The sequence below is a fragment of the Dendrobates tinctorius genome, unplaced genomic scaffold (genome assembly GCF_039654945.1).
Source record: "Dendrobates tinctorius isolate UK_male_01 unplaced genomic scaffold, ASM3965494v1 ptg000127l, whole genome shotgun sequence".
Lineage (NCBI taxonomy): Eukaryota > Metazoa > Chordata > Amphibia > Anura > Dendrobatidae > Dendrobates > Dendrobates tinctorius.
This window is the reverse complement of record NW_027361795.1, coordinates 616,880-636,892: the sequence shown is the minus strand read 5'-3', so window position 1 is coordinate 636,892 and position 20,013 is coordinate 616,880. Positions and strand designations below refer to the sequence as shown.

General features: G+C 45.9%; 1 protein-coding gene across 3 annotated transcripts in view; it reads right to left on the bottom strand.

Moving 5' to 3' along the window:
- Positions 1-4,842, bottom strand: part of LOC141047368 (uncharacterized) — a 254,251-nt gene extending 249,409 nt beyond the window's left edge. For all 3 annotated transcript variants that reach the window (XM_073542413.1, XM_073542410.1, XM_073542411.1), the window contains exon 1: positions 4,656-4,842. The gene's annotated coding sequence lies outside the window, so the exon portion shown is untranslated. The remainder of the gene's footprint in view (positions 1-4,655) is intronic.
- Positions 4,843-20,013: the final 15,171 nt, after the last annotated feature.

Genomic DNA, 20,013 nt, shown 5'->3' with positions numbered 1-20,013 from the left:
AAGCCAACAAGCTGATATGAAAAAGACCCTGAAGCAGCTAGGCTTCAAAAACTAAATCAGCACTCAGGTATTTTCAGAAGACAGAGCTAAAGGAATTCAGCACACCCCAGCAGGGAATGGCAGAAATCCAGAAAAACAAAGCAAAACAAAGTCAAAGCACAAATGCAAAAAGCCGAGCAGCAAACTTAGCTTTAGAGGAGCAGGAATTCAGACTGGTCTCCAAGGATCCCAAAGAGAAATCACCAGCAGGGCAGAAGGGCGTCGGCAGCCTTATATCTAGTCAGTAACTCCACTCAGCCAGTCATCATCATCAGCCTCAGGTGTTTGATAATCAGGCTCACTACCTTTCTTTACCAGAAGAGGGAGTTCCTCGGGCCTCAGTAGTGAAGGGGAAAATGAACTCACAACACAATCCTTTTTCTCCAGACACACACGGCCACATCATGTCCTATCCTGCTCCCCCCTTCTAATGCTCTACTACTCCTCATTGCTGGCGACGTATCCCCAAATCCTTGCCCTCCTCAACACATCCCTACACTCACTTCTATCACCCTGCCACGATCCTCTACACGTCTTCACAACCATGATAACCTCATACCCATTCATCCAGCCCCCACTCCCCAAACCCCCTTACCTGGAGCCCTATGGAACGCACGATCTGTCTGCAACAAGCTATCACTTATCCATGACCACTTTATCACCAACAAACTCTCTTTCCTTGCCATCACTGAAACCTGGCTCACTCTCTCTGACACAGCCTCTCCAGCTGCGCTTTCCAATGGCGGATTCCATCTCTCTCACACCCCTCGCCCCAGCAACAAACGTGGTGGAGGAGTTGGCTTGCTCCTGTCTGATACCTGCTCCTTTACCCCAATTCCTCTGCCACCCTCCGCTACTCTTCCTTCGTTCGAGGTGCACTCCGTCCGCATCTATTCCCCCTCCAACCTCCAACTGGCTGTCGTCTACCGCCCCTCATAACTAGCCATCTCCACCTTTCTCGACCACTTCACCACCTGGCTACTCCATTTCCTTTCTGCTGACATCCCCACAATCATTATGGGCGACCTCTACATCCCCATTGACAAGGCTGCCTCTAAACTTCTATCGCTCAGGGCTTCCCTCGGCCTCACTCAATGGTCCTCTGTGGCCACTCACAAAAATGGTCACACACTGGACCTTATCTTCACCCGTCTCTGTTCCCTCATTAATCTCAATAACTCACTCCTCCCCCTGTCTGACCACAACCTACTGACATTCTCTTCCCCCTCCTCTCCTACTGCGCAACCCCCGCTCCATAAATTTGCTCACCCTTGCAGGAATCTCAAACACCTCAATTTACAATCACTCTCTGAGTCCCTTCTCCCTCTTACAGACATAGCTTCCCTTCATGACACAGAATGCTGCTGCCACTTTTTATAACACCACAATGACAGCAACACTTGATTCGGCTGCCCCCCTCATGCAAAGCAAAACTCAAACAATCAACAGGCAGCCCTGGCTAAACAGCCTGACCAAAGAACTGAGATCGGTTTCCAGGGCCGCTAAGCGGAGATGGAAGAGAACCCTTTCTACTGAGCACTTCAACGCATACAAGCAGTCCCTTGCCAGCTTTAAGTCCACACTCTGTGCCGCAAAACAAACTTACTTCACATCTCTCATATCCTCCCTGTCTCACAACTCTAAACAGCTCTTCAACACTTTCAATTCTCTACTCAATCCCACAGCACCTCATCCCCCTCCTCTCATTTCTGCTGAAGACTTTGCCTCCTTCTTTAAGCAGATCGACACGATCAGACAAAACTTTGGCCCGCAGCCCCCAATGCCCCTCTTAGCCGCTCAGCCCTGTTGTGCAAAAGCCAGCTTCTCCACTTTGACAGAAGATCAGCTCTCCACCCTTCTGTCAAGATCACACCTCACCACTTGTGCCCTCGACCCACTCCTGTCTCACTTCATCCCTAACTTGGCCACAGTCTTCATCCCATCTCTAACACACCTCTTCAACCTTTCACTTACAAATGGTGTCTTTCCCTCATCCTTCAAACATGCCTCAATCACACCCATCCTCAAAAAGCCCTCCCTTGACCCATGCTCTGTGTATAACTATCGCCCGATATCTCTTCTCCCTTACGCCTCAAAACTACTGGAACAGCATGTATATCTTGAACTGTCCTCCCACCTCTTCTCCTGTTCCCTCTTTGACCGGTTACAATTTGGCTTCTGACTGCATCACTCAACTGAAACTGCCCTAACTAAAGTCACTAATGACTTACTAACCGCCAAGAGCAAGCGACACTACTCTGTCCTTCTTCTCCTGACCTGAGATTATCAGTGGTGTTGTATGTCTTCCATTTTCTAATTATTGCTCCCACAGTTGATTTCTTCACTCCAAGCTGGTTGGCTATTGCAGATTCAGTCTTCCCAGCCTGGTGCAGGGCTACAATTTTGTTTCTGGTGTCCTTTGACAGCTCTTTGGTCTTCACCATAGTGGAGTTTGGAGTCAGACTGTTTGAGGGTGTGCACAGGTGTCTTTTTATACTGATAACAAGTTTAAACAGGTGCCATTACTACAGGTAATGAGTGGAGGAAAGAGGAGACTCTTAAAGAAGAAGTTACAGGTCTGTGAGAGCCAGAAATCTTGATTGCTTGTTTCTGACCAAATACTTATTTTCCACCATAATATGCAAATAAAATGAAAAAAAAACAGACAATGTGATTTTCTGGATTTTTTTTCTCAGTTTGTCTCCCATAGTTGAGGTCTACCTATGATGTAAATTACAGACGCCTCTCATCTTTTTAAGTGGTGGAACTTGCACTATTGCTGACTGACTAAATACTTTTTTGCCCCACTGTATAATAAAATAGCAACTGCAATGAGAGATGAAAGGGAGGATTAACCCGCACTATCTCACATACGGTAAAATGCAGCACAAATAATGTCAATGTAAACATACCATTTGTATAACAAACCGACCTAACAATGGAGACCCCAAAACTCTAATGTACGTTTCGCCTTACCTCTCTCAAGGAGTCATTTTTTTTTAAGTAAGTAGTTACTATTTAAGCAAAATCGAGGAAGGGAGGATCAAGATAGGAAATAGTATATAGATATCAGATGGCGGTTTTATTAAGTGGCCAATGAAGAAGCAGTCTATCTATACGTGCTTGCAAGATACTGTACATTGGCATGTGTTGCATTTTGCATGCAAAGGAAGTGAGAGCCACATTCAAAGGTGGAACGCAAGAAACACCAGTGAGTCCCACAGTGGAGTGCACGATGTCTCAGAGATGACACGCTCTGGTGAAATGAGCGCCCCGTAATGATACAATGATGCTCTAACCTGATGTGCGTCACCGGAAGTGACGTCAGCGGTCCAGAGTCGAATACACGTCACCAGAGGGCGGCAGGAGCGTATTTGCTGACATATGTTTACAAAACGTGTCTTTGAATCAATCCTTTGTTGTTAATGTGTAAAAGGATATCCAAAAATTCAATGTTTGGGTGGCCTTATTACACAAAAGGGATGTTTACATTGACAATATTGCAATGGTATTTTGAATATGGGGTCTACTTTTACCTTATGTGAGATAGTGTGTTTAATCCAAGAGAAGAAATGAAGGGGTGGCCCTCTGATTTCCGGTAAAAAAAAAAAATCTTGCTTATTCAATACATCAAGATTAAAATTGTGGAGGCGGTTCTGTGGTGGACAACAGCCGTTTCGCGTGCTTATTTCACTTCAACAGGTCCAGGTGTCTAGTGTGTTTAATTCTGTCTTTCATCTCTCTTTGCATGTGCCATTTTATTATATTTTTATTCATTATTCTATAACATTGCATGGTATCCTATTTTCAATGTACAACCCTTATTGGATTCAGATTACATACCGGCCGTACATGCGGTTAGTTCATCTGATGCTTTTTTATGAACTTTTATTCTGTCATTCCCCACTTATTTTTTGTGTTTTAGTGTAGTATGGTTAATAAAATTATATTGATATTTATTTTTGAATGATTATTCAATATTCGTAGGTCAGATTTTGTAGCATTCACTGTAGTAAGCCAATGGCAGGAGTCAAATTTACATTTTTGCACTCTATAGGTATAGGTGACCCATATCAATGATCTGGTATTGATAGTTTTGGTGCGTATTAGTTTCAATAGGTGCTTTTCTTATGTTCCATATAAAACATCTTTACTTTTGCAATCGTTAAAGAAAAGCAAGCAATATTTTCCATCTCTGGATGTAGAAAATACAGAAGTTATCACTGCAGCTGTTTGCACTCGGCATCGCAGTGCTGTCTATGCCGACACTTGGCCATCACTGACTTAATCATTGTCTTCGATTCTGATTGACGTCAACACTTTTACGACGCGCTATGCGTTATGACGGGAGATTAAGTCTTGCATTGCACTGACACAATTGTTAGATGTCAAATACAATTAGTAGCAGCGGAAGCAAGAAATCAGCCGGCTATTGAGTGACAAGAACGACGACATTCCTCTGCAGGAAACTTCATCTGACAATTCAGAAACAAGAATAATATTTCATAGATTTCCTCAACTCACTGCTGGAAAGTCTATGCTGGGGCTTCATGAATCTAAGATATGGAAGCTACATGGATTTAGTCAATAGAAAATAATCATTATAGGCTCCTTACCAGAAAATTGGTAGAGAAGATTGTATTGCTTGGATGATCAGTCCCAGTCTAGTGTATCGGAATCGACCTGGCACCTCTGTTAGCAAGAATCAAGGATTAGAGATGAGGAGAGCAGGTTTTCCTCCACTGAATGGTTACTAAGCAGCATTTACAGAGGAGGAGGAAGGCGACACACAACATACAGTACCTCCACTGGAGTTCTGAGTGGCTTTATTTGTATGCAAGAGGGCTAGCCGCCGAGGGAGCCGAGGATTGTAGTGCAAGTCCAGATAGCTTATTAACATGCCCAGGCTGTTTTTCTGTCAATCATATATATAACTTACATATCTCCTGCTTATTGGCATCCATTCCTTGAGTGCATGCCATATCAGTGAGTGACTAACTGATCATAAGCAAATAGGAAACAATTTTACTTGGTTTGTAATTAAATAATTAAAATTTGTTGGCAAACTACTGCTTCACATGAGGTCCACTTCTCTGTGCCAGACCCCTCTTATTACAAGGGATTATTACCTCTCTTATCATAAACCGTATTACAGGGCATTATTATCCCTTCTATTGTAAAGAGTGATGAGCGAACGTGCTGGGATAAGGTGTTATATGAGCATGCTAAGGTGCTAACCGAGTGTCATTGGTGTGCTCGAAAAATATGTTTGAGTTCCCGCTGCTGCATGTCTCTCGGGTGTTCGACAGCCGAAACACAAGAGGATTGCCTGTTTGTTAATTTGCACTAATTATATATCTTCTTATCACAAGGCATTATTACCCCTCTTACTAAAACCCCTCTTATTGCAAGGTAATATTACTCTTTTTATTACCACCCTCTTATTGCAAGCCATTATCATCCCTCTTATTACAACCTTTTTTATTACAAGGAATTACCCCTCTTATTACAACCCATCTTATTACAAGGCATTATTATTACCCCTCTTATTACAACCCTTCTTATTACAAGGTATTATTATTACCCTTCTTATTACAAGGCATTATTACCCTTCTTATTACAACCCCTCTTATTACAAGGCACTATTATTACCCCTCTTATTATAAGGCATTATTACCCTTCTTATAACAACCCCTCTTATTACAAGGCATTACTACCCCTCTTATTACAACCCTTGTTATTACAAGGCATTATTAATACCCCTCTTATGACAAGGCACTATTATTACCCCTCTTATTACAACCCCTCTTATTACAAGGCATTATTATTACCCCTCTTATTACAACCCTTCTTATTAAAGGTATTATTATTACCCTTCTTATTACAAGGCATTATTGTCACGCTCGCGCCTTGGCTGAATGGCGCGAGCCGGGGGGTTGTGGCCCCACTGTGCCACAAACCAGACTACCCTGGAAGGGGCGTGACTACGGCAGCTACCTCGGTCTTCACTGGAGCCTCTGATGGTGAGGTCAGGCTTGTGCGGCAGGTAGCTGTCGGGTGCCACTCCAGGGTGGTGTCTGGCTGTGGCTGCTGATCCCACTCGTAGACAAGGGGAGGCCATGCAGTGACGCCAGCAGGGTTGTTTCAGTACCCCCCCTTTACAGCCCCTCTTCCTCAAGCCTGCCAGAATGACCAGAAGAAGGAGTACTGGACCACACACAGTCCAGGCTGACAGGGCATCCTTCAGGTGATGTGAAGTAGGCGTGCCATCCGGAATCACTGAGTGCCCAGTCTCTTGGTGCCCAACAGCTTCCAACACAGAGGGTACAAGGACTTCGTCCTCCTGATTGTCAGAAAGTAGGGACCTGGAAGCTTCAGACTTGATCCCTACATCAGCCGGCCAGCTGGAAACTGAAGACACCTTCAATAAGTCCAATTTCAGCTCGTTGTAAAAAGAAAATTTGACCTCCTCCAGGAGGGTGAGAAATGGAGATACATAGGCCACTGTTCCAACCTCTTCATCCACCTGCCACATGGAAGCTGGAGGCATACATACAGGGAGCCATTTCAGCCTGTTACCCTGAAAAAACTGGACCACATCTTCCTGGTTAGAGGATGAGTGAAGCTCTGTCTTGGGACCTTCACCCCTAGGCCACAGGGGAGCTGAAGGCATTGTGGCAGGGCTAAGGGTCGTGTAATCGATGGGAGATATGTGTCTCATAAATGGCTTGTCTCTATAATGTAAGGCAGAAGTAAAGCATAACAGATATTGTTATTGTTTTTGTTTGAAGGACCTGTGGTGAGGTCACAGTCAGGTGACCAGTCAGCTGCTGGGAACGTGGGTGTGGCTACAGCCTTATAATGTGGCCTGCTCCTGAACCAAGGAGTTGTGTGTGGGGAGGACTAAGCCTCCCATGTGTGCTGAGACTCCTGCTGTGAGTCTACAACTACGGACATTGTGTTATTTTGCCTGAGCTAAAAGGCTATTTGTTTGCTGTTACGTTGCCTTGTGCGTTTATGCTGTGAATAAACTGCAAGCACTGTGGAAGAACCTGTCTCACATTTGTCTCCCGCTGCACCTAAGCGAGCCACATCCCCACAATTGGTGGAGAATGCGGGCAGCGGTCCCAGCAGAGACTTGAGACAGTTGCTGCATGTCCTGGGTGAAGTTTGCAGCGGGGCAACAAGCATTGCCTGGAATCATGGAGGACCTCATGAAACACCTGGTCCAGTCCCAGGCACTGCAGCAGGAAACCAACAAGCTGTTGTTACAGCAGATCCAGCAAAGCCAGCAGGAGCAGCGGCAGCAGTTCCAGCAAAGCCAGCAGGAACAACGGCAGCAGATGCAGCTTCTGGCAACCGCCATCCAGGAGGGCAGGACGAGCGCCCCAACCCCAGGTCGGGCTGATGCCACCGACGTCGAGAAGGCGGTAAGACGCGCATTACAAAAAATGACCCCTGAGGATGATGTGGAGGCCTTCCTGACGGTGTTTGAGAGGGTGGCTGAGGGAAAAACTTCAGCCAGAGCGGTGGGCGGAGGTACTGGCCCCTTACCTAACGGGGGAGCCCCAGAAGGCGTACTTTGACCTGACGGTACAAGATGCCAGAGAGTATCCCAAATTAAAAGCGGAAATTCTCGCCCGCTTGGGGGTAACAATGACTACCAGGGCACAGAGAGTGCATCGTTGGGCCTATCACCGGGACAAACCCCCGTGCTCCCAAATGTTTGACCTGTTGCACCTGGTCCAGAAATGGCTGCAGCCAGAGTCGGCTTCCCCTGCACAGATGGTAGAGCGAGTTGTGATGGATCGGTTTGTGCATTCTCTGCCGAGACCTCTACAGACTTGGGTTGCCCAGGGTGATCCCCAAAATGCTGATGAACTGGTTGGGCTGGTCGAGAGATACCAGGGGATGGAAGGTTCCTTGGGGAAGCAGCCCATTCCATATTGGGGGTCCCAGCAGGGGGCGGAGTCACAAAAAGGGGTGGTGCGTCCAAGGTCAAAAGGGGCGGGGGAGGCGGTGCCCAAGGTCCCCTCGGGTGTTATTTGCTGGAAGTGTCATGGGCCAGGACATATAGCGGCCCGTTGTCCCCAGACCACCGAGCAGATGGACTGCAGCATGGGACGCCGTAGTTCATACTATGCATATCCAGCTTGCAGTGTGAACTCGCTACCTAACAAGGGGCCACAAGCGTGTCCCGTGAAGGTGAACGGTCGAGCAGTAATGGCGCTTCTGGACTCCGGGAGCTTGGTGACCCTTGTGAGGGCCAGTTTTCCTCTAAACATACTCCCGGGTAAAAAGATTGGTGTTCGGTGCATACATGGCGATGCAAAGGACTACCCTATGGCTAGGGTGAAGATTGAAACGGCGCATGGCACCGAGTCGCATGAAGTTGGCGTTGTTCGAGACTTGTTGCATCCCATAATTATTGGCCGGGATTTCTGTCTGTTTTGGGATCTGTGGGGGATGGGTTCTGAGTGTGCTAGCAAGAGCAGGGAACCAATCCACCCCACTGAGGTATCGCCACCACCAGAGGCAGACGAGTTCCCTTTATGTGTCCTTGTTGGGGATGAAGAGGAAGGGTCCCCTGTACCTGACATCCCGGAGTTAGGGGTGGCTGGGGAGAATTTTGGGACTGCCCAACATAGGGACCCCACACTAAGGGAAGCCTTTAACAATGTCACCGTCATTAATGGGGTTGCACAAGAGCCGGGAGCAGACACAAGGTTTCCCCATTTTATGTTGAGTGGGGAATTGTTGTACCGGGTCACGAAAATAAGGGAGGAGGTGGCAGAGCAGTTAATAGTACCAGGCCCCTATAGACGAAAAGTGTTGGACATGGCCCATTCACACATCTTGGGGGGACACCTGGGGGTGGAAAAAACCCAGGAACGGATTGTACAGAGGTTCTATTGGCCTGGGTGTCACCGGGAAATAGTAAACTATTGCAGGTCCTGCCCGACATGTCAGTTAACTGCCCCCACATCTCATTTTCGGAACCCTCTTGTGCCACTGCCCATTATTGAGGTGCCATTTGAGAGAATTGCCATGGACTTGGTCGGTCCCTTAGTTAAATCAGCTCGGGGCCATCAGTATATATTAGTCATCCTGGACTATGCCACACGCTATCCTGAGGCCATTCCCCTGAGAAACTCCTCTGCGAAGAGTATAGCCCATGAGCTGGTCCATGTGTTTTCCCGGACGGGTTTGCCGAAGGAGATCCTGACCGACCAGGGGACACCTTTTATGAGCAAGGTGATGAGAGAATTGTGCAGAGTCTTGCAAATTTCCCAGCTGAGGACTTCAGTGTACCATCCACAGTCAGATGGCCTTGTTGAGAGGTTTAACAAGACCCTGAAGAGCATGCTGAGAAAAGTCATAGAGGAAGATGGTAGAGACTGGGATTGTCTCTTACCGTATTTACTGTTTTCTATCCGTGAAGTTCCCCAGGCCTCCACGGGGTTCTCCCCCCTTCGAGCTTCTGTACGGCCGGCATCCGCGAGGTCTCCTAGATATAGCCAAGGAAACCTGGGAAGCCGAAGTCACGCCCCACAGAAGCGTCATTGAGCATGTGGCACTGATGCAGCAGAGGGTTGCAAAGGTGATGCCCATTGTTAAAGAACATCTCCGCCAGGCACAAGAGGCTCAGGCCAGGGTCTACAACCGGTCAGCCAGAGTGAGGCAGTTCAATCCGGGAGACCGAGTTCTCGTGCTAATCCCGACGGTGGAAAGTAAGTTCTTGGCCAAGTGGCAAGGGCCATATGAGGTGGTGGAGAAACTGGGAGACGTAAACTACAAGATCCACCAACCCGGAAGACGGAAGCCATACCAGGTTTACCATGTTAACCTTATCAAGCCGTGGCAAGATAGAGAGCCAGCGGTAACTCCGTGCTTGCTGGGCAACCTAGAAGGGGAGGTTGGAGCCGTTACCATAGCGGAGACTCTATCGAAGGCCCAGAAGCAGCAGTGCCGGGAGTTACTCCAGAAAAACCGGGACCTGTTCTCAGAGTTGCCGGGGTGCACGAAGGTGGTGGAGCACGAAATTCTGACCGAGCCACATGTGCGGGTGAACGTGAAACCATATCGTATTCCTGAGGCCCGGCGAGAGGTAATCTCCAAGGAGGTGCAGCGTATGTTGAAGCTCGGGGTCATTGAGGAATCCAAGAGCGGCTGGTCGAGCCCGATTGTCCTGGTCCCAAAACCTGATGGTGAATGGAGGTTCTGCAACGATTACCGGAAGCTGAATGAGGTCTCCAAGTTCGACGCTTATCCCATGCCACGCGTTGATGAGCTCATCGAGAGACTTGGACCTGCCAGGTACATAACCACTTTGGATCTGACCAAGGGATATTGGCAGATCCCCATGGCACAGGAAGCCAAGGAGAAGACGGCATTCTCCACACCAGACGGGTGCTTCCAGTATGTCCGGATGCCGTTTGGCCTACAGGGAGCTCCAGCAACCTTCCAGAGGGCGATGGATAGAATCCTTGCACCTCATAAGCTATACGCTGCTGCATACCTGGATGATATCGTCATCTTTACCCCGGACTGGGAGACTCACCTGGAAAAGGTCCAAGCAGTGTTTGACGCTCTAAGAGAGGCAGGGTTTACAATAAACCCGAAGAAGTGTGCCTTGGGGAGAGAAGAAGCCAAGTACCTCGGATATGTAGTGGGGCGTGGCGAGATCAAACCCCAAATCAATAAAGTGGAGGCAATTCAAACATGGCCAAGACCTCTGTCAAAGAAGCAAGTTAAAGCCTTCCTGGGGATTGTGGGATATTACAGGAGGTTTATCCCAAACTTCGCCACAATGGCTGCACCTCTAACTGATCTGCTTAAAGGAACAAAGTCAGTGATGGTCAGCTGGTCCGAAGAAGCAGAGTCAGCCTTCCAAGAAATGAAGGGAGCGCTTTGTAAGCAACCCGTTTTGGTGGCCCCAGACTTTAAACGTGAATTTGTCCTCCAGACAGATGCCTCAGATGTCGGGGTAGGAGCTGTCCTTTCCCAAGAGATACGTGGGGAGGAGCATCCTGTTCTCTACTTGAGTAGGAAGTTGACTTCTTGTGAGAGAAATTACTCAGTTGTAGAGAAGGAGTGTTTGGCCATAAAATGGGCAGTGGACACATTACGGTACTACCTGGTGGGACGGAAGTTTAGGTTAATATCCGACCATGCCCCACTCAGGTGGATGAGGGAAACCAAGGGCAAGAATGCTAGGGTCACCCGCTGGTTCTTAGCCCTACAAGACTTCAGCTTCCATGTAGAGCATAGGGCCGGGAAGCTACATGGGAATGCCGATGCCCTCTCCAGAATCCCTTGCCTGGTAGGTGAAAATGCCAAGCCCCACGGCTTTAGGCAGAGGGGGGAGGTATGTGGCAGGGCTAAGGGTCGTGTAATCGATGGGAGATATGTGTCTCATAAATGGCTTGTCTCTATAATGTAAGGCAGAAGTAAAGCATAACAGATATTGTTATTGTTTTTGTTTGAAGGACCTGTGGTGAGGTCACAGTCAGGTGACCAGTCAGCTGCTGGGAACGTGGGTGTGGCTACAGCCTTATAATGTGGCCTGCTCCTGAACCAAGGAGTTGTGTGTGGGGAGGACTAAGCCTCCCATGTGTGCTGAGACTCCTGCTGTGAGTCTACAACTACGGACATTGTGTTATTTTGCCTGAGCTAAAAGGCTATTTGTTTGCTGTTACGTTGCCTTGTGCGTTTATGCTGTGAATAAACTGCAAGCACTGTGGAAGAACCTGTCTCACATTTGTCTCCCGCTGCACCTAAGCGAGCCACATCCCCACAGCATACACTCTGGATCCACCTTCAACCCTTTATCCTGGGGAAGACAATCAAGAGGCAGGGGTGCTCTTGGGAGCAGAACACTGGTATAGTCACTGGGGATGTGTGAGGAGACTGAGACCGCCTCCCCCTCTTCAGAGGCATCCTCACACCTTGACTCGGCGACTAGCAAACCAGGCTAAGAAGACGACCTTGCTGACTGAATGCGACGCAAGGGAACCAGACACCTCTTGTCACTAGGTTGTTTCAAGTGTGGTGCCATGCTGGGTCTCCAGACATAAACGGGCACTAGAATCTCTGGATCAGAATGACCCATGGGCATACCAGTCAGCAAGTGGAAGATGAACTTCTTTGTATACAAAGCTCCAACCTGGAGCTTTAGTTGTCCTTGCAGGACTAGACTGTTCTCAAAGAGGGCTCGGCCACCTTTAGACGATTCCCACGCCGGCTTCGGGAGCTGTATGACAGAGACCAGACACTGACTCTGTATGACTGGTGACTTAAACACACCAAAGCTCCCTGAAGGCAGAGAAACATGATGTATCCCACCTTGACCCGGTCAGATGGGAAACAAGCTGCATTCTGCAGGATGTAGTGAAGGCACTTTTTCAGGAACCCTTGGCATTCTTTGGGGTCCCCATAGAACCTAGGCGGGGCTGCTGGGTCATGCTCTTCATAGGCCTGGAGCTGCTCATAGATGGCCTTGGATACTATGAGTGGTTCAGAAGTCTCAACAATTGGAACCACGCAAGGCGGAACAAACTCTTCCGGTGGCTCACACTGGCAGGGAGAAAGTTCATCATGCTCTGCGAGCGGAAGGACATGGGACTCAGCGGGGACTATGGCCTGTGCAAACTGTCACGCTCGCGCCTTGGCTGAATGGCGCGAGCCGGGGGGTTGTGGCCCCACTGTGCCACAAACCAGACTACCCTGGAAGGGGCGTAACTACGGCAGCTACCTCGGTCTTCACTGGAGCCTCTGATGGTGAGGTCAGGCTTGTGCAGCAGGTAGCTGTCAGGTGCCACTCCAGGGTGGTGTCTGGCTGTGGCTGCTGATCCCACTCGGGGACAAGTCACTTGGACAGGTGTGACTAACAGGCAGGCTGAGACACTGGGCAAGCAGGCACGGCTTGGTAAACTGGCAGGCACGGCTTGGAGACACAGGGCAAGCAGGCACGGCTTGGAGACACAGGGCAAGCAGGCACGGCTTGTAGACACAGGGCAAGCAGGCACGGCTTGGAGACACAGGGCAAGCAGGTGTGGTGTATGAAGGAACTGGTTTGGACCTGTTCACACAGGAGGTGCAGGTATGGATGCAGGCAGGAAGGAGTGAAATATGAAGGAACAGGTTTGGACCTGTTCACACAAGAGGTGCAGGTATGGATACAGGCAGGAAGGAGTGGAATATGTTGGAACAGGTTAGGAGTGCGGCGTAGGCGGAGCTGCAGGAGTGTGGAATAGGCGGAGCCGCAGGATTGCTGAGTAGGCTGAGCTGCATGGAAGCCGAGCAAGCAGAGCGGCTAAGGAGCCAAGCAGGCAGAGCGGCTAAGGAGCCGATCAGGCAGAGCGGTTAAGGAGCCGAGCAGGCAGAGTGGCTAAGGAGCAGACCAGGCAGAGCGGCTAGGGAGCCAAGCAGGCAGAGCGGCAAGAGAGCAGAGCAGGCAGAGAGGCAAGAGAGCAGAGCTGCAAGAGAGCAGCGCAGGCAGATCTGCAAGAGAGCAGAGCCTATGATAGGGAGGACACAAGGAAAGACACAGCAGAGAAGGAAGCCAAAGACAAGGAGACTGACAGACAGAGGTAAGACTGAGTTCAGACAGAGACACAGGGACAAAGACACAAAGACCAGAATATTCTGCCTCCTGGCAGGCGGACAGAGAAGTACTAAGCAAGGTACCAAGACACAGTAATGCGCAATAAGAGCCTTCAGAGAAGGCAAGACATAGGACAGGGCCTGGCTAGCTCAGCAGCAAGGAGCTGAGTTAAGACATTGCACAGGCAATGTTTCAGTGGGTGTGGCGGAACTAAATAGTCAAGGGCTCTAGGTGATTGGTCAGGGACAGATTAGACAGGTGCACCCTGACTGCATAAGAACCAGAGAGTTCTGGCGCCACCCCCCTATACACACATAGCCAGGAAACATACAGAAGAGCAGAGGCACAGAGCACAGAACTGGCAACAGACAGAATTCACAGCATGACCCGGAGCAGTGAGTAAGTTGATGTGCGGGGGATGGGAGGCCATGCAGTGACGCCAGCAGGGTTGTTACAATTATTACCCTTCTTATAACAACCCCTCTTATTACAACGCATTACCCTCTTATTACAACCCCTCTTATTACAAGGCACTATTATTACCCCTCTTATTACAAGGCATTATTACCCTTCTTATAACAACCCTTCTTATTACAAAGCATTACTATTCTTCCTCTTACAACCCCTCTTATTTTAAGGTGTTATTACCCCTCTCATTACAACCACTCTTATTTCAAGGCATTATAAAGGTATGTGTACACATTAAGAATTTGCTGCAAACATTTCTGCATCAAAAACATGACTCTTGGCAGAAAAATGCTAGGTGAAACAAGCCTGCATTTTTGCCATGTTTTATGCATTTTTATGTGTTTTTCCCATTCATTAGAATAGGTGAAAAACGCTGCAAAAATGCAGAAAGAATTCACATGCTACAGGTTTGAAACGTCAAATCTGCAATTTAATAATAAGAAGCATGTGTACGAGACCTCAGGAATCTCATCCACTTTGCTGGGACTGTAAAATGCTGTGCTTTTTTTGCTCTAGAACCAAATGGAAAAAAGTGTGAACATATCATAACACCTCTTATTGCAACCCCTCTTTTTTACAGAGCATTATTACCCCTATTTTTGCAACCCCTGTTATTACAAAATATTCTGGTTGTAATCCAGTTTAAAGTTGCCCATATACCTTAGGCCGTGCTCACATCTGGAAGAAAACACTTTCCACTTGTCACTGAATATAATGTTATACATTGGCCACAATGTTTAAAAACTGTGTAAATTGGTTTATGTGGGGGCCCGCTGTATTGGAAAGCATGGCACATGGTATGCCAGTGCACATCACACTGGTGAAGGCCAAAAGGACACTTTTCTAACCTCCAGCAGATGAATACGGGACATTAAGTTCACCATATGCACCCGCATCTTTCCAGGGTCATTATTATTTGATTTTACTTTTTACTATTGTATTAAGCCAGAAAAAAAGTTTTATTGCTTATTACTCAAAGGATCAAGGATTTGAACATATTAAAAACTGACCTTCTTCATCGTTGTTGCGTACATAGATGGACTTATTGCATGGGTCCAGCTCATCTGCCCAGAGACCCTTGGAAGTTCTTTTCAAATAATTTTATTGGTTTTCAGTCATTAAACAGTGTAAGGGAAGGAAGGGAGAAAAGGGAATGGGAAGTAAAGAACCTTGTACAGGTACGGAAAAAATTTAAAACTAGAGAACCCACAAATAGGCATTAAATAGCATATAGCAAATAACAACAAAAAAGGAAAAGAAAATCGACAATCCTTATTATGGGGTAACATTCTTGGAAGGAGATACGACATCCCAGTACTACAACGGCCATGTTTAGGCCTCAAAATATAATACCTCTTAATAGGTGTATTTGATATGGAATTTGTTGTTCCAAGTCTTCCATTTTTTTGTATATTTGTGGATGTGATTGTTGTTAATCGCAAATCTGAATTCTAAATCACTATGTTGGCCTATTTTATCAAGTATGTCCGAAAACTTAGGAACCTCGACTTTCTTCCACCTTTGTGCTAACATGGTCTTAGTCACTAAGAGGATGTGGATGATAATATGTCTTACCGAATCATCAAATTGTTCCATGTCTTTCAGGCGTAATTGTGAAGTCCTTAGCAATGAGGTTAATGTGCTGTGTGACCTGGAACCAGAGGTTTTTGATCTTTGAACAACCCCAAAATATATGGTAGAGGTTCCCTTGATGTCCACAGCCTTTCCAGCACAAGGAAGATAATTCTGTGTTAAAATGTGATAATCTTGTCGGGGTATAGTACCACCTATTTAACATTTTAAAATAACCCTCGTGAAGACCCATTGATATGTTGAATTGTAAGTGAATTTGATGGCATCGTTCCATTTCTCGAGACGGATATCAGCACCTAAATCGGACTCCCATCTCTTCATGTATATGTTTTTGTGGCTCATTAGGTCCTTGACGACAGATATATACAAATTACGCAGACTCCAGAGGTTTTTATTTTTAAGGTTGCACAACAGTGAAGTAGGCATTTCATAATTTAAAGTCTTCCCTTTTATGATTTTCAAAATTCTGTCTTTCAACATGGTGTAAAAGACCAGCTCAGATGATGGTAGATTATATTTAGCCTTGATCTCACTGAATTTCAAGAACTCCACTAAAAACATCCCCCACCTTTTTGATTCCAGATTTCCCCCATACCTCTGGCATCGGGAGATCATCCATCAGTGCAAATCAAGATAGGGGTAAGTTTTAAGATTTGCTCTGCTTTTTTGATATTTTTAGTCAGCTTAATGAGTTCCCTCCAGGCTGAGATTATCGACCGAAATATAGGATGCAATGAGTTTGCACTGTGCTTTTACAGAAGGAAGTGAAAGAAAAGCTTTTGCGTGGAACCTCTATCACTAGCATCTCTCTCCAAGCCATACCAAGCCGGATGTGTCATGTTTTCTATAAACCAGTGCCAGCTCTGTTTAATAAGTGAGACCTGATAATAAGCGTATATGTTGGGCAGTCCTGCGCCCCCATGTTTTTTATTTTTATAAAGTAAGTCTGCAGATATTCTTGCTTTCTTACCTTTCCAAATAAATAGTCGGATGAGCTCTTGAATTTTATCAATGGATTGGCGTGGAAAGCTAACTGGCAAAGTCCTAAATATGTAAAAAATTTTGGGAAGGATAAAGGCTTTGACTGCCAGAATCTTCCCAAAAATGGAAGTCTCTAACTGAGCCAAAAAGGATAGATTGCCTGTAATAGTCTTTATAATGCTGTCTAAATTGGCCCTAACTGTGGCTTGGATTGATCCTGCTAGTCTAATCCCTAGACAGACAATCTCTTTTTCCTCCCAAATGAACTGGGTTTGAGTCTTTATTTAGTTAATTTCGGATTGTTTCATGTTTAGAGTTATAAATTTGGATTTGTGTGGGTTTATCTTAAAATAGGATGCTATAGAGAATTTTTCTAGTTCATCTGAAAGGGCTTTAATGGAATTTGCGGGATCAAAAAGTGTGAGGAAGATATCATCTGCGAATAATCCGATTTTAAAATTTCGTGATGGCATTTCAAAGCCTTTAATATCATTGTTTAATCTAATTTTTTCGGCTAGGGGCTCTATGGCAAGCACAAATAGAAGGGGAGACAGGGGGCACCCCTGTCTTGTGCCATTAGTAATGTCAAACGAGTCAGAAAGGAAGTTGTTTGCATAGATCCTGGCACTAGGACCCGAGTATAGGGCGAAGACTGTTGATAGAAACTTCTCGTCAAAGCCAAATCTAGTGAGAGTTGTTTTTAAATATAGCCAGTTTAGTCTATCGAACGCCTTCTCGGCGTCCAGTGCCAGAAAAGCAGTTTTGGTTCTCGAATTGTTAGCTAAATTTATCAGGTTCAACACCCTTCTAGTCCCATCTGAGGCCTGGCGGCCCTCTGTGAACCCTATTTGATCATTCACCAACAGACATGGAAGGATTTTTTTAGTCGGTTTGCGATGATCTTTGAGTAGATTTTAATATCGCTGTTTATGAGCGAGATTGGCCTATAGTTCTGTATCCTCTCAGGGTCTCCCCCCTCCTTTGGAATCATGACAATTGTTGCCTCTAACATCTCCTTTGGGAAGGAACCCCGAGAGGATGCCAGACCAAAGATGGAAGCCAACTGTGGAGCCAGAATTTTTGAAAAGGATTTATAGTATTCCCCAGAGAAGCCATCCGGCCCTGGTGATTTTTGGGACTGCAGTTTCTTGATAACGTCAACTATTTCACTCTCTGTAAAAGGGCTATTGACATAATTCATGTCCAGCTCATCAGCTCTTGGTAAATCGATACTCTGTAGAAAAGAATCCACAAAATTCGAGTTAACCACCGGTGTTTGGGGGTCATCTTTCAGGTTATAAAGATTTTTAAAGAAATCTGCAAACGAGTTGACCATGTCCCTAGGGTGAATTTTGGGATCACCCGAGGGAGATACAATCTTAATTATCCTTTTTTTTTATTCTTTCTCTTTTTAATTTCCTCATCATAAACTTGGTAGGCTTGTTGAGAGATGTATACAATTTATACCTAGATGCTTTGATGGCTGCATCGTATTCCTGGTAGATTTCTGTCTGAGTCTCAAAATCTCAGCCTGGATGGTTTGGGAAGGAACTTTCAAGTTGGTTTGTTTTTTTTCTAGATCATTAATTTGGGCCTGTAGGTTTGTAATTTTTTCCCTATTTCTCTTCTTATGTTTAGAGAGGATCTGCATAAGTTATCCCCTCAGGACCGCCTTATGGGCATTCCAGACCGTGAACTGATTTACTTCACCAGATACATTTTCCTTGAAGTAGTTTAAGAGAACGTTTTCTATCTCTTGCTTGTACTCTGGTATATATAACAAGGCTGGGTTAAGTCTCCAGCGGAATGGCTTGTCAGAGGGAGGACCCACGAGGAACTCAGCGAGAACCGGGGTATGATCTGAGATGGTCTTTTGCATGAACCGTATATCTTTAATTTTGGTTAAAGTAAATATATTAGTAAGTAGTAGATCGATTCCAGATGCTGTCTTATGTACATCTGAAAAGTGAGAATACTCACGAGACGATGTGTTCAAGCAACGAAAAGCATCATAAAGCTCATTTTGAATTAACCAGTTTTTCAAAGCTGGAACCGTGTGGCGAACTAATGAGGATGAATTCATGCTACTATCTGGGACAATATTAAAATCGCCTAGTAAGACCAGATCACCTGTTTTGACTTTGTCTATTTTTTTGATTAGCTTGTTCAAGAAACGAATGTGTCCCTTGTTAGGTGCGTATACATTCACTATTGTGCATGGCCTTTCATGGAGTAAGCATATGAGTATATGAAACCTGCCCAATGAGTCTGGTATCTCTTTGATGAGCTGAAAAGGTATGGTGCCACCTACCAGTGTAATGACCCCAGCCTTTTTCTTTGTGGACAGTGACGTGTACATGTATGGAAAGTTCTTGTGCTGGAAGATCGGGTGTTGATCGGAGGCCAGTTTAACCTCCTGGAGGCATATCAATTCGGCACGGGTTCGGTTGATCTCCTTCCATACCACATTCCTCTTATTCGGACTGTTGAGCCCCCTAACATTGTATGATAAGATTTTCATCGTTAGAGTGCAATATCAAAGAAGAAAAATGGAAACAAGCAAAACAGTGAAATACAGAAAAAAAAAATTAGGAACTTGAGCATTCTCCTGGAGGACTCCAAACCGGTTGGTGTCTCACCTTAGTGTGGGGGAAAAAGTGAGAAAAAATTAAGTGGCAAGTTCCCACAGTGACATCAATAAACCGTAAATACGGGTCATAAGATATTCATATTCATGAAAAGGAAATTAATAGTATACACCATGGAAATTCGAACATAAGATAAAAATCAGTCCTAATCCCTATCCCTAAATACTGGGTCATCCATCAGAAATTTAATGAACTTCTGACCCTCATGTGGAGTGTAGATGGGGTAGTTTTTGTCATTATACCAGACTAATAGCTTGGTAGGGAAACCTCATCTATATGACACTCTGAGCTCTCTAAGTTTAGAGGTCAAATCTCTGAAGGACCTTCTTGCGTCCATTGTCTCTTTGGAGAAGTCTTGGAAAATCTTTAAATCTTTATATGGCTCTGGAGGTGAACCTTGGAAGTTCTAACTCTTGCCATTTTTCAGTATTTTTTTCCACTATTTTCTAGTCACTGGGCCTGCTCCATCATTTGCAATTTCTTAAAGTCTATTTTCTTTTTGTTTTATTATATCCGCTGAATTATTTTGTGACAATTTCTTCAAAATTCTTCAAAGTAGCACATGTGGTTCATAAATTTGCACAAAATATAAAGTGCTCTTTACTTTTGTATCTAGCAGTTTATCTTTAAAAAGTTACCTGGATGGTAACGTTATGTGGTGCTTGGCAGACGGTTTGT